Below are 14,097 nucleotides of genomic sequence, written 5' to 3'. Positions count from 1 at the left end.
CTGGGGATATGTCCCCATGTTGTTGGCTGTCTCCACAAGTCCTGTCCTGTGATGTATTGCCACCCACTGTATGTGAATATGTAGACCACCACCTCTGTAATGTCCCTCACACAGGCAAGGAAATGGAGCAAGGCCCACATTAAGGAATGTCCCATATGTCGGAACTAGCAGCAGTGTCCAGGCCCACAGCACAATACAATGTGGGCACCTACATAGTGGTATGGCTGTAGCAATACCTGACATCTGCACACCTGTACAGAGGACAGACAGAAAGTAGATAGCCAACAGGTTATGCATTAGGATGAAGGTTTTGAAAGATACATGTCTGAAACTGAAAGGTATGCCATTACTACATGACAGCAGTCCTCAATGACATGTCCAAAAATTATAGTAGTCTACAGTAAATATCAACATATCAGATTAATATCCAATAGGAGATACATATAAACATACAGCTCAAACACCAAGAACAACATACTCAGTACTCAATAGTCCAGCTTTGCATGCAGGGGTGTACGTTTACAGTACTACAATCTGCAATCTACTCTTATAGGTTCATAGGTAGGTACTAGGCTATCTGCCCGAGGGCATTTATAAGCCTAGCCAGAGTGTGTCAACTTTCGCTGCCCCATTGATTAAATAACTGAGCCTCTGTAAAGCAGAGCCAATGAAGTGATCCCAGGGGTGCACTTTCTGTTACCCATCCACTCATCAAGGCTTCTCTTGAAGAGTGTTAGTTAGGGGCTCTGTCTAATATAGTTAGGAATTTTGTTCCAAAGCATGGGGAGTCTCTGTGACAGGAATCTATCCCTCCAGCATGTTCTATTTATTGTTGTGGCGAGGTTTAGCTCACTAGAGCGCATGGCTCACAGTGACTTGGATTTCTTTAGGTGGAGCATGTCCATCAATTCTGAGTTGGACATGGCTCTGTAAGTCAGGCAGAGATCACCTCTGAGTAAGCGATATGCCACTAAGTACAGCCGGAGTTTTTTCAGTCGGGCTGCATAAGACATATGTTTGAGGCCAGTAATCCTCTTGGTGAGGTGCCTTTGTGGTCTTTCAAGCTGTTGGAAGTGTCTTGTGAGGTACATCCCAAATGGGGCATTGTACTCTATGATGGGCCTGATGAGTGAAGAGTAGAGGGGCACTATAACCTCTTTATTTCTAGATGTGAACCCCTTAGAAATTAGATGGGCCACACAGAAGGATTTCCTAACTACTTTGGCAATATGATTGTCAAAGGAGAGATTACTATCTACCTGTGTCCCCAGATCTCATATTACCTCTTCTGTATTAAGGGGGCTGCCGCCTATGTAGTAATTCGTGGGTGTTTTGTTTTTCCCAAACGGGATAACTATGCATTTTTTGGCATTTAGCTTGAGGCCATGACTTTGACACCAGGTGTCTGTCTCAGTAAGGCCTTTTTGGAGGATGTCCGTGTCAGCCAGAGAGTCAGTTATGGCTCCCAGTTTGCAGTCATCGGCGAACTTGGTTAGCCATAGTCCTCCTGTGTTTGCCTGTACTTCTGAAAAATATATGCCGAACAGTAGGGGTCCCAGAACTGAGCCTTGCAGGACACCACTTCTGACTGGTTTAGAGTCAGACCTGGAGCCCGCTATTCTTACCATTTGAGTTCTGTCTGTAAGCCAGTTGGCAACCCATCTTGTGATGTAGGGGTTTTTGTTCAGGCTGGTGAGTTTTTCTGTAATACCTGAGTGAGGAATGGTGTTGAACGCCTTGGCGAGATCAAGGTAGGCTGTGTGAACCACCTTACTTGAAAAAGCACTGTTAAAAGTACTAACGTAATAATACAATGTGTTAAACTATTTCTGTCAACCTGTGCACTGTAGCTGCTGTAAAATGCAAGCGCGACTGCATATAACCTGGGATACTACCCATGTATGAAACAAATCCAAAGAGAAGAGATTGCGGTACTACCCACGTATACTCAGGTATCCCATACAGTATACTCACACCCCCTTGCTACTGTAATGACAGCACATAGAAGCATGTTGTGTACAGGGAATTAAATACACTTATTAAATATGTCATTACCCTGGTATTTTATCAGACTGGAATGTGATCACTGGTTACCAGGGCTGGGCTATGCTTAGCAGGTGCAAGCACTGGTTAAATGTAAATGCTAAGCAGATTTATGCACTAGTAAGCGAAGTCTACACAATGTAAATGCCTATGCCTTTAACCATACGTTAGCACCGCTTACCATTGTGCAAACCCATGCAAACACACTTAAATCTGCTCAAAACTGCCTTAGCCACTCAGTATCCAACAGTCCTTGTTCTGCGTAGCAACAAAATAAATAGCCTTTTAGGCTTTGAACCCAGGACCCTGTATCCCATAGTCAACACAATTTATCAGTAAGCCATCACAGCTGCATTGATTTTGATGTTTTCTAAAACATTCCCTTCTTTACAGCCAATTTGCAATAGGGAAGAGACAATGTGCAATTAGGAAGGATTGGTATCTATAAATATATATATGAATAGAAACTTAGAGAGAGAGAGAGAGAGAGAGATGTAGGGAGATCCATATATGTGTACAACAATATATAGATATATTACCAATAAATACTGAGGTATATATATATATATATATATATATATATATATATATATATATATATATATATATATATATACACATACACAAATATATACGTATATATATATATATATATATACACACACACACACACACACACACACACACACACACACACATATACATATATATATATATATATATATATATATATATATATATATATATATATACACACAAATATATACATATATATATATATATATATATATATATACACACACACACACACACACACACACACACACACACACACACACACACACACACACATATACATATATACATATATATATATATATATATATATATATATATATATATATATATATATATACACACACACACACACACACACACATATCTATATCTATATATATATATATATATATATATATATATATATGGGTCCCCTACACATGGTCTACATTTCACAATGTCGAAGACCATATGGCCAAGACCATATGATTGACATTTGAAATGCCGACCATGCGGAACTGGCATCTCTGTACAGTGTGGAATGGAAATATTTCCATTTCCACACTATAGTGCAATCTCATAGTTGGTATATTTAAGTTACGGAGGGTGTGGGGGGCATAGCCCCCTACAGGGTGGTGCTTGGGGCCCCCTGCTAGCATTTAAAAAGTAGGTTTATGTTGTGTGCTTTATTTTTTTACATGTTCAAAATTTTAGGAGTCGAACATATGGTCTCGGCCATATGTGTTTCAGCTTTCTAAAATTTCGAACATATATAGTAGACCCATATATATATATATATATATATATATATATATATATATATATATATATATATATATATATATATATATATATATATATATATATATATATATATATGTATGTATATGCATACATGTCCCAAAATGCCCACACAAACATATGCGACTGATAGACCTCCCACAACTGGGGCAGAATGCACAGTTGGATACAAAATCAGCCATGACACTCACATCTCCCCCCCACACACAGTCTAAATAAATAAGTGAACAGTACACTGCTACAAAATCCTGAGAGGGTATACACAATGGCCAGACATACAACAACCTCTTAGCAAAAAAATAAAATATCTGAACATAGCAAAGAAATATTCAACCAGCCAGTAATTCACACATGTTTATTATACTCTGATGTCTTGGCCAAAGCCTTCAAGGAGTAAACATTACCAGAAATACATGCCTAAATCACAAGAAGCAATTAACACTTAATTACATAATTGAATGCACAGCCTCCAATTACACTTGTCATTTAACCCCCTACGGGATAAGGTATCACAGTTAATATTAATACATTGAGTCTGTAAATAACAATTGTCCTTTTATGAATGTTTCATCACACTGAGGAACAAACATTTTCAGAAACAATACCTTGAGACCCACTACTCTCCCCATGGTGAGATTTATTCAAATGCACAGCTATAGACCTGACATTTCTTATCAGTAATATGTCTGCCATGTTCTAACAGCCTAGTTTTAAAACTTGTTACTGCCCCTCACATAAAATATGTTACAAGGCCATCTAAGAGCATTCTCTATACACCAACCTCTTGAATTTACAAACTTCAACATGTTTCCAGCCATTCCACTCAGCAGGAATTACAGCACTAAATAATGATAGACTAGTATACCTATCAACCTACTACTGCATGACAGCTGGACAAAGTCTGACATAATTGGTGGACAGAAGCCCAAATACACAGCTATGCATGTAATATTGCTGTTATACACTGAGAAAGTTGCTGGTGTTACAAGGTTTGCTGTAACATATCTTTTCTGAGGGATATAAAGTCAGAAAAACAAATGGATGTTACCATCTACATAATGCAATCACCAGAGTATGCTACTGATTTGCCAAAGACAACACCTGTCTGAGGAACAGCCCATACATAACAGGCTAACCTGTGGCCATTATGTGGATGGCCCTACAGTTGAAAGCTATGCAGAGACAGAACTTTGTCAGACTGAAACCCATGCAGAAGTAACATCTGCAGGCAAACCCTGTTAAACTAGCAGTGTCCCAAACATATAACAGCAATACTCAGATTCTGCCCCTAAGTCTTGAGCCTTCCCCACCATGTAGTTGGCTTGTCTCCACAAGTCTTGTTGTAAGAGGTAGTAGCTCACACAACTCCAGGATGTCTTCCTCACAAGTAAGGGAAAGGGCCAACACCCACATGGAGTACACATTTATAGGAGTGTGCTGCCATAACATTGACTATTGGGAGAACTACATAGCTGCTCTGCATGCAATTAGCAAGTGGGGAACCCCAATAAGTGCACAGACCATTACCTGGTCATGAGCATCATCTACAAAAGCCATGCTGCCACCTATTCAAACCAGCTCTATCCCAGTAGTGCACAGAGAGAGAGAGAGAAAGAGAGAGAAATAACAAATGAAACATAAAGTGGAAAAGACAAGAAAGAAAAAAGGTAAGTAGACCATGTAAGCAAGTAATTGAATGTAGTACTTGGTCTGTAATAATGGGAAATATGATTTGGAGGAATATACGTCCCAACAAGACATAATGCACTAATGTCCTGCTAAACAGCTGCTATGGCCATAGCATCTGGCCCTCTCTGCAGTGTGAGATATCACAGACATACCTCTCAACTGTACAGATCTTCACAGAATGTCTAAATTTTATCATCATGTATTTTTGTCTGTTCCTCCTGAGATCTGTACATTTCTGCCATATAGCTGAAGATTGAAGTCATCAGGTAATGATAAACACTTGAGTTTAAGACTCCACATCCTTAAGAATATTCACTGTAATGCTAAATGTATCATTCTACGAACTTCCTATGTTTGTAACAGGAATATTTAAAGTCTGTCCCTATTTATCCCCCCATCATTTAGCATTGTCCAAATGTGATGCTCTGAGAGGTTGTGAGGTGGGATCACAGCTCAGGAGCCTGACTCACCCTGGGAAAGGACAGCTCATATATGACAACCTCAGGGGTGTCTGTCAAACAGTTGTGACTCTGCCACTGCTAGGCCAGTAAATGGGATGTTTTCCATATCCATGTTACCTGTGATTATGAGTATGACACATGTTTACCTTGTAAAGCTAAGAGACCTATAGAGGGCATGTGCATAGTAAAGTACTGTTGCAGATGTGTTGAACTGCATGTGATATATTGAATTAATAACATTCAACTGTACAGTGTTCTGCTGGACAATAAGCACATTTGTGACTGATATATGTAGTCACATACACATATACCTGTGTTATGTCAGCCAAACCACTGGCAGGTCTGTGAGCAATAGCCTACTTATGACTGTTGGACATCTTCCATGTTATCTCAGTGATGTCATACCCTACTGTGCAATCAATGTACTAATGTATGGTGCAGCTATATTGATACAGTATAAATATTGATGTCCCTTTTGACACCCATTTATGTGTGCCATTGTCCAGATGTACTGCTGTATGATTGAGCAGCAAGACTGTAACTACAGTGTGCCATACTAACATACAACTGAATTGTATACCAGGTATCCCCTGAGCACATGTATGTATGCTTATGTTCAGATGGTAGGCACAAAACTAAATCACATGGGTTTCAAGCATTCAGGTGCATAGGTTGTGCAAGTTGCACATATGTGTAATATCAGTGTTAGTGCATACAATAGACAGAAATGTGTATAGTTACTGGTTGTTGCAGTGCCCTGACACTGATATGGGTACTAGAGTAGGCATGATATCCAGCTATTGATCAGAAAAGTGTCCACCTGTGTTATGACCCTCTGTCCATGCCTACCACTATGAGCTATATCCACATCTATATACAGTGGATATCACAAGTCTACACACCCCTGTTAGAATGCCAGGTATATGTGCTGTATGACAATCATACCACAGGAGATCATTTCATAATGTTTCTCATCTTTATGTGACCGACAACCTTTACAATTCCATTGAAATACAATCAAATGTGTTTCTAGGGAGGTGACCAACTATTGCCAAGTGAAGATGTGCCATGATGTTAAGAGTCCAGACCAAGACGGATGAATGCTGTAGCCATCTCAAGAGGTGCATACACAACATATCAGTTTAAGGTTGTGCACACTCATTCAACTGGCTTATTGTACTGAGTATTATTTCCATATGTTTTCACAGACCTGATTATGTTTTCAACTGAATTTTACAGGCTATAGATCACACTACAGATGGGAATTGTTATGAAATGAGTTATTGTTGTGTCATGTTCCAATTGCACAAATGCCAGGCAGTTTATCATGGGTGGGTAACCTTTATATCCACTGTAGCTATATGGACACAGCAGTACCTGACCTGTATATCCAGCCTCCACCAAGGTAGAGTTATTCCCTTTGGTGGACAGCAGCAATACACAAACCACATAATAGGTTGCTACATTGGCTGCACAGGGACACATAAGTGCAGGCAACAACTTTAAAAAAAGTCCACCTATATCTGAGCAAGCATATAATTTCATAGGTGACTTCCTGTAAGGCTGACTATGACTATGAATCAGACATATAAACAGCACCAAGGATAATTGCAACCATGTCTCCACATATGTTGTAAGTCTCAGATGAAGCAACACAGTTCACTCTGTACTGGGGGTAAAGAACACGTCATACTCACATGCCATGGATATAGGCAACCTGCATCACACAGGTTAGGTGGGAACATCTCCACCCTGTCCACCCCAGTTGTACAGGGAGATATGCACATCAACCACACTCCTCCCCTCAGCAATGGTGAGCGTGTACATATTGCCTACTGATGGCAACAACAGCATATCTCCATGGGGCATAGTATCATCAGTGTCTGCCTCCTACATAAACTCAGGCATATGCTCAGAGCTCCATCACACACCACAGTCAAACACAGACCTGCCACCATCCACACACCATCCACATGGAAGATGCCCACTGTCAACCCTCTACACAGAAATGAATGGAGGATAGGGGATTATGCAATTAAGTGTCCAACATTGTGGGGAATAAGATAAGTCAAGGACAGGGGTGTAATGTAAGCTGCTATAGCCATGATAGCTTGGAAGGTTTTGGTGTAGTGTGGATTATTTGCAAGTAATATCCACTGTTGATGTGCATTTTGACAACCGTATGAGGGCCTGTGTCTTTTTTCCTATTTATGTCTTCCAGGTAACATGCAGAGTGCTTGCCTACCAGCATTGTCTGTTGGGGAAACAGACATCATCACCCAATATGTGATTGGACATTATGCCCTGTCATTTGGACAGTGAGCAGAAGATGTGCAGGAGAGGACTACCCTGTGGAACAGTGTGGTTCACAGGGTAAAAGATGCTGGCCTGCACAGCAGAACTTATGAGTATGTGCAGCATTGGGCCACCAACCACAATTGCCATGCCTGTCAATGGGCTGCTGCTGTTGCAAGGGACCAGATAGCCACAGGTGGGGGCCCAGCCATCCAGCCCCCACTGACACCCACCGAGGAGCTCCTCACTACACTTGGGCCACACGCCAAATGCACAAGCCTTGATGCTGAGGGAAGCATTGTGGAGGTGGGTTGCACACACACACACTGGTTGAGGAGCATGCAGGTAAGGGCCTAGTGGGGATTAGTACACTAATATATCAGACATACATGTATCTGTATTGTATCTACATGCATGTGTCAAGTCTGATTGCAGTTGTGGATGGGGTTTTGTAATGCACAGAGGTGCACATCTATAGTGAGGACAGAACATTGTGTATTATTGTCATTAGTACTGTAGATGTGCAGACATGCTGCATCCATCCTGTACCAAGGCCACATGTTCGTCTGCTGACAATAACTCCCTCTCACAACTACCTAGTACCCTCTGGTCTGCATATGGGACAGCAGCCTGAAGCTGGTGAGTATGACATTGTTCTGTTGTTGCCTGGCTATACCTCAGGCATGTGAAGGGCATGCAATTTATTATGCACACAGCCATCAGTAATAACTATATTGATTTTATGTAATAGCTATATTGCTTTTTGTGCATGTTTACTTGTGTTTGGATTAACTGTATTGCATAACAGTGGTCACCACTGGGGCCTGTCTGATGTGAATTAAACATTCATGTAGCATACCTCACAACTTTTCAGTGCCAAGGCATCTGGACAGAGGCCAGCAAATTGTGCTGGAAAAACAGCCTAAGGTAGGGTCATGCATGACACATTACTGGCATACAGTGGATAGAAATTGTGTACACCCCTCTTAAGATGCAAGGTGTTCCTGTTACATACTAATTAAGACCACAATATGACAGTCCACACCTCTTCCAGCCTTTAATGTGACCCATAACAGGTACAGTTCACTTGTAAAACCAAGCATCTGTACTTATGTATTGCACCTGCAAGGCTGGCCACCTGTGAGGGCAGCAGACATCCTATCAGCATAATGTTTCAGTCAGGTATGATACCTTATGATGCCATATGTGTCAGTATACTCAGTGTGACCTATTTGGCTACAATATCACATACATGGGCATTGTTAAGGCACATAGACCACTTCCGACCACGTATTGTTTCAAAGATACGGATATTCCAGACATATCTGTACAGAGAACTGTACAATGGTTTAACCTGCTGCATGTGAGGCAGATGCTGTTACCACACTATATAAAGTAATGGCAGCAAGAGGTGGTCAACAGTCGTGTATGATATACACATCAAAATGGTATAAGCCACACAAGATATGATCCTCACACACAAGCAGTTGCCAGCATTAGGATTAGAACTCCTGGCTATTCAGGTATTCCTAATATAGTGCTACAGAGTTATCAGATGCACCACAGACCTCATACATTTGTCATCTTCCAAAGGTACTTCTAAGGTGGATGACATCAACAGGTCTACTAAATTGAAATGAAGGGAGGTGTAAAAGGTAGTACACAGATCAAAAATAGTATGAGCTAGACAGTACATGATTCATACGTACATACATACACTTGCCAGTATTGGGCTTAGAACTCCTGCCTATCTAGGTACTCCTGCTACAGTGCTATGCAGTTACCAGATGCACCACAGAGCTTATACATTTCCACCTCTTCCAAAGGTACTTCTAGGGTGGATGACATCAACAGGTCTACTAAATTGGAGTAAAGGGAAGTGTAAAGGGTAGTACACAGGTCAAAAATGGTATGAGCCAGACAGTACATGACACACACATACACCACACACACACACACACACACACACACACACACACACACACACACACACACACACACACACACACACACACACACACACACACACACACACATTTGCCAGTATTTGAATTAGAACTCCTGTCTATCTAGGTATTTCTACTATAGTGTTACGCAGTTACTGCACACATTATAGAGATTACTGGGCTTTCATATGGCCAAAGCGGCTGATAACTGCACAACTGTGGTAAAGTATTACATGTGGCAGACAGTTGGCCTTTTTTTCCACCCATACATCATGCTAGTTCTTTCTGTCTTGCACTTCAACTAGCATTATGGCTTGGCACTTCACCAGGTTATTGTATCAAGAAGTGTGGCACACCTGGGAGCCGTCAACAGTACTCATTCATCACAGATGTAGCCACAGTACTTAGTAGTTATGTCTACTCCTCCTGGCATTTTTGAAGGGCATTTATCTGTGCTTTCACCCATTAACCTAGTGCACTTGTCCATTCTGGCGCACTGTTGCAACTATATCATGTACACAGACAACCCTCCCCTCTAAACTCCAAACACTCAGACCTGTGAGGATTATCCATATATCACCCAATGCAGACATATGCACTCTCCAGCAAACACTGGACTAGCAGGTCAAGAGGATAACATCAACACCTGCATGACACCATGTGGAACACATAACTCACCATGACACCCACTTTGACAGCCATGGCATACAGTGAATAGCTACGCACCCACCTCCCCAGAGGCACTTAATGGACATTTACACAAACAGCACAAACCAGCAAGGCAGACACCCACTCAGACATCGTGACATGGCACATGCCAAGGGACACATATTTAACCTACACAGTGTGCCCCCAACATAAGCTCCTACGGCTAACCACTTTGCACAATACAGTGATCATGGGTAAGTACTGAGGCACATACATCCCACTCACTAAGTTGAATATGGAGCAGGTAACAGCCAACTATCTATCACATGCCAGCATCCAACTTTGGATCCCTCATGGAATCCCTGACAGGCATCTATGGCAGCAGTTACATCAAAAACCTCCACAGCATTAAACACAAGTGCTGTGAGTTACTGCACAATGCTAATGCCTATCCTGAGACAACAGATATTGGCCACAGTCCTGGCAACACATTCAGTGCCAGCTTTAACCCTCTATCCCCCCACAAGTGAAGGGTTGAGTGAATGTGTTCTCACATGCTGTATCCCATTTCTGTTCTAGACATCTGTGTGTCACCAGGGTGTGGCCCTGCAGCAAATCCATGGGTATGGCAGTGGGGTAACACATCCACCATGTCATAGGCAGGGTACAGTATATGCACTGTAATCCCCGATCTGTAACACAGTGATTGCATATGCCTCACAGATTATAGGCCTGAGGGTTGTACATAGGTATATGTTGATTTACAACATCTGTTGTAGAATGGAGAATGGGGGTTCCTATTACCAGATCACAGATGCAGTTTGTTGAATGTGTCTTGATCGAACTGACAAGAACGAAAATGCAAAATAATGAAGTGGCTTTTCAGCGAATTCTTTCCCTGGGAAAGAATTCACTTGGCCATTTTTGTTACTTTGCCATTTTTGGCACTGTAGTGCGATCTCGGAGTTAGTATATTTAAGTAGGGGGGTGGGGGTGAAGCTACCCACATTGTGTAATGTATTAAAGTATGTTTTTTTTTATTTTTTTATTTCGGAACAGTGATTTTTTTCCCTTGGAAAAAAATCGCTGTTCTGAGCTTACGAGGTTGTAAGCTTTCACTTACATGGGATCAATTATTTATCGTTAGCTTTTCTAAGTGTGCGATAATATAATATAGACCCAAGAATGGTACATGTTCTGGTTTGGACACACCTCCGGTTGCTAATAACCACAGCCACAGGGGATATTCCTCAACCAAACACACTGGGATTACTATTCACACACACACACACACACACACACACACACACACACACACACACACACACACACACACACACACACACACACACACACTTGCCAGTACTGAGATCCATAGGTTCATTGTTTCATAGGTGTGTAATAGGTGAATGGGCCTGAAGGCTCTACAAGGCTAGCCCAAGGGAATACCCTGGCATCAGGCCACATGAAAATAGTCCCCAGTGAGGCTCAAGTGGATAGTTACTGGAGTGGTCCCCATGGGTGGGATTGTATTCCCCATCCACTCATCCAGATTTCTATTGTGGGTGGCCAATGATGTACATTGCTTCCCATGTATGTGATTTATATTCCATAACATGGACAGTGTCTGGGTTGTGCACATGTCCCACATGCATGTTCTTTGAAGTGTGGAAGAGTGCTTGAGGTCTCTGGGGCATGTTGTGTGGACAGATTGGTATCTTCTGATGTAGCATTCCTGATCTTGCTTGGTGAGACCTGACTATGTAACTGAGGTAGTGATTGCACCTACAATGACAGTATGATACGGGTATTCATTGGAGTTATTGGCATCTGTCCATATAGAGCATGTGTATAAGGCATGGTATTCTCTTTGTGGGGTACATTTGCAGACTCTACAGTTGTTGCAGGCGTCCAGTGGGGAACATTGCAAAAGGGCTACTATACACATTGATTGGGCTACTGAGGGAATGGAACAGGGTGCCATGTCCTTTTACTTGCTGGATAACACACAGTCAGGAGATGTAACACATCAAAGTACTTTCTGATATCAGTGGCACTGTTGTGGTCAACAGGCATGTAGTCCACTGCAACCGCACCGTGGGTACTATCTGTGAGGCAATATGCAGGGAAAGTACCAATATAGTGGTTGTTGCCTAGCCAAGTGTGTTTGTGTATGATTCGTGAGTGGATAGTGGTCTCTGAGTATTAGAAGGGTTGCCTATATTGTTCACTAATCCATACTGTCATGTAGTCATTGCACATGGCACTAGACATTTAGGGCTGTAGATTGTCTACACCATCCTCTATGATGTTTGACAACTGTTGGCCTTGTAATGTGGACATTGGGACGTCTACTAGGTCCTCAGCATAATAATTTAGCAAAACCCACCCCACAATGGATCCTGTTATTACACAGCCCCCAAAACAGAATACTGATAACAGTCACCCACACACACTTGCCAGTACTGTGTTTCAAATCCCTACCTAGCTATCTATTGCTACTATAGTACTACGCATTTACCACATGCACCACAGAGCTTATAGGTTGGATGCTGTCCCAAGGTACTTCTAAGGTGAGGAACATCACCAGCCCTTGTAAATACTAGCATTGGGTGATGTAGTGGGTAAAAGATTATACAAAACATTTTACCCTACAGACACATTTGCCAGGAGTGAGGTTCAAACCTCTATCTAACTATCCTTTCAGACCATTATGTTTTGCATTTATCACAAGCATCACTGACCTTACATGGGTTAGGGTTGCCAACAGGTACTTCTAAAGTAAATGATATCTGCAGGACTGCCAAAATCAGGCACTGAGATGTGTACTGGGGCCAAATCTTTGGGGTCCAGACATATGTACACACATAAACACTTGCCAGGAATGAGATTCAAACCCCTACCTATGTATTTATTGCTACTACATTGTCCTGTATTTATCACACACCCACAGAGCTTACATGTTGGAGAACTGTGCAAAAGTATCTTTGAAGGTGAGTGACATCAGCAGCTGTGCTAAAGGAGGGGTAAGGGAAGTGCTGTAAGTGTGAATAACCACAAATTCAGGTCTCTACAAGGATACACACACTCTCTCTCACACCTACACAGTTGCCAGAACAAGGATTGGAACTCCTACCTAACTAGTTTACTATACTATAGTATCATGCAGGTATCAAAACCACCAAGGAGCTTATAAGGTGAAGAGCTCTCCAAAAGTATCTTTGAAGGTAAGTGACATCAGCAGCAGCAGTGCTAAAGGAGGGGTAAAAGAACTGTCATAAGTGTGAATGACCACAAAATCAGGTCTTTACAAGGATACACACACTCTCTTACACAAACACTCACATTTACACAGTTGCCAGGATCAGAACTCCCACCTAACTAGTTTCTTACGCTATAGTATTATGCAATTATCGTAAGCACCACAAAGTTTATATGTTGGAGAGATGTCCAAAGGTATCTTTGAAGGTGAGTGACATCAGCAGCAGTGCTAAAGGAGGGGTAAGAGAAGTGTTGTTAGTGTGAATGACCACAAAATTAAGTCTCTACAAGGATACACACACTCTCTTACACAAACACTCACATTTACCAGGAGGAGGAGTGGAACTCTTCCTAACTAGTTTGTTACACTATAGTATAATGCAGTTATCACAAGC

This window comes from Protopterus annectens, chromosome 7.part1 (genome assembly GCF_019279795.1).
Source record: "Protopterus annectens isolate FY-2018-M chromosome 7.part1, PAN1.0, whole genome shotgun sequence".
NCBI lineage: Eukaryota > Metazoa > Chordata > Ceratodontiformes > Protopteridae > Protopterus > Protopterus annectens.
The sequence above is the reverse complement of the archived record's forward strand: the minus strand, read 5'-3'. Positions refer to the sequence as shown.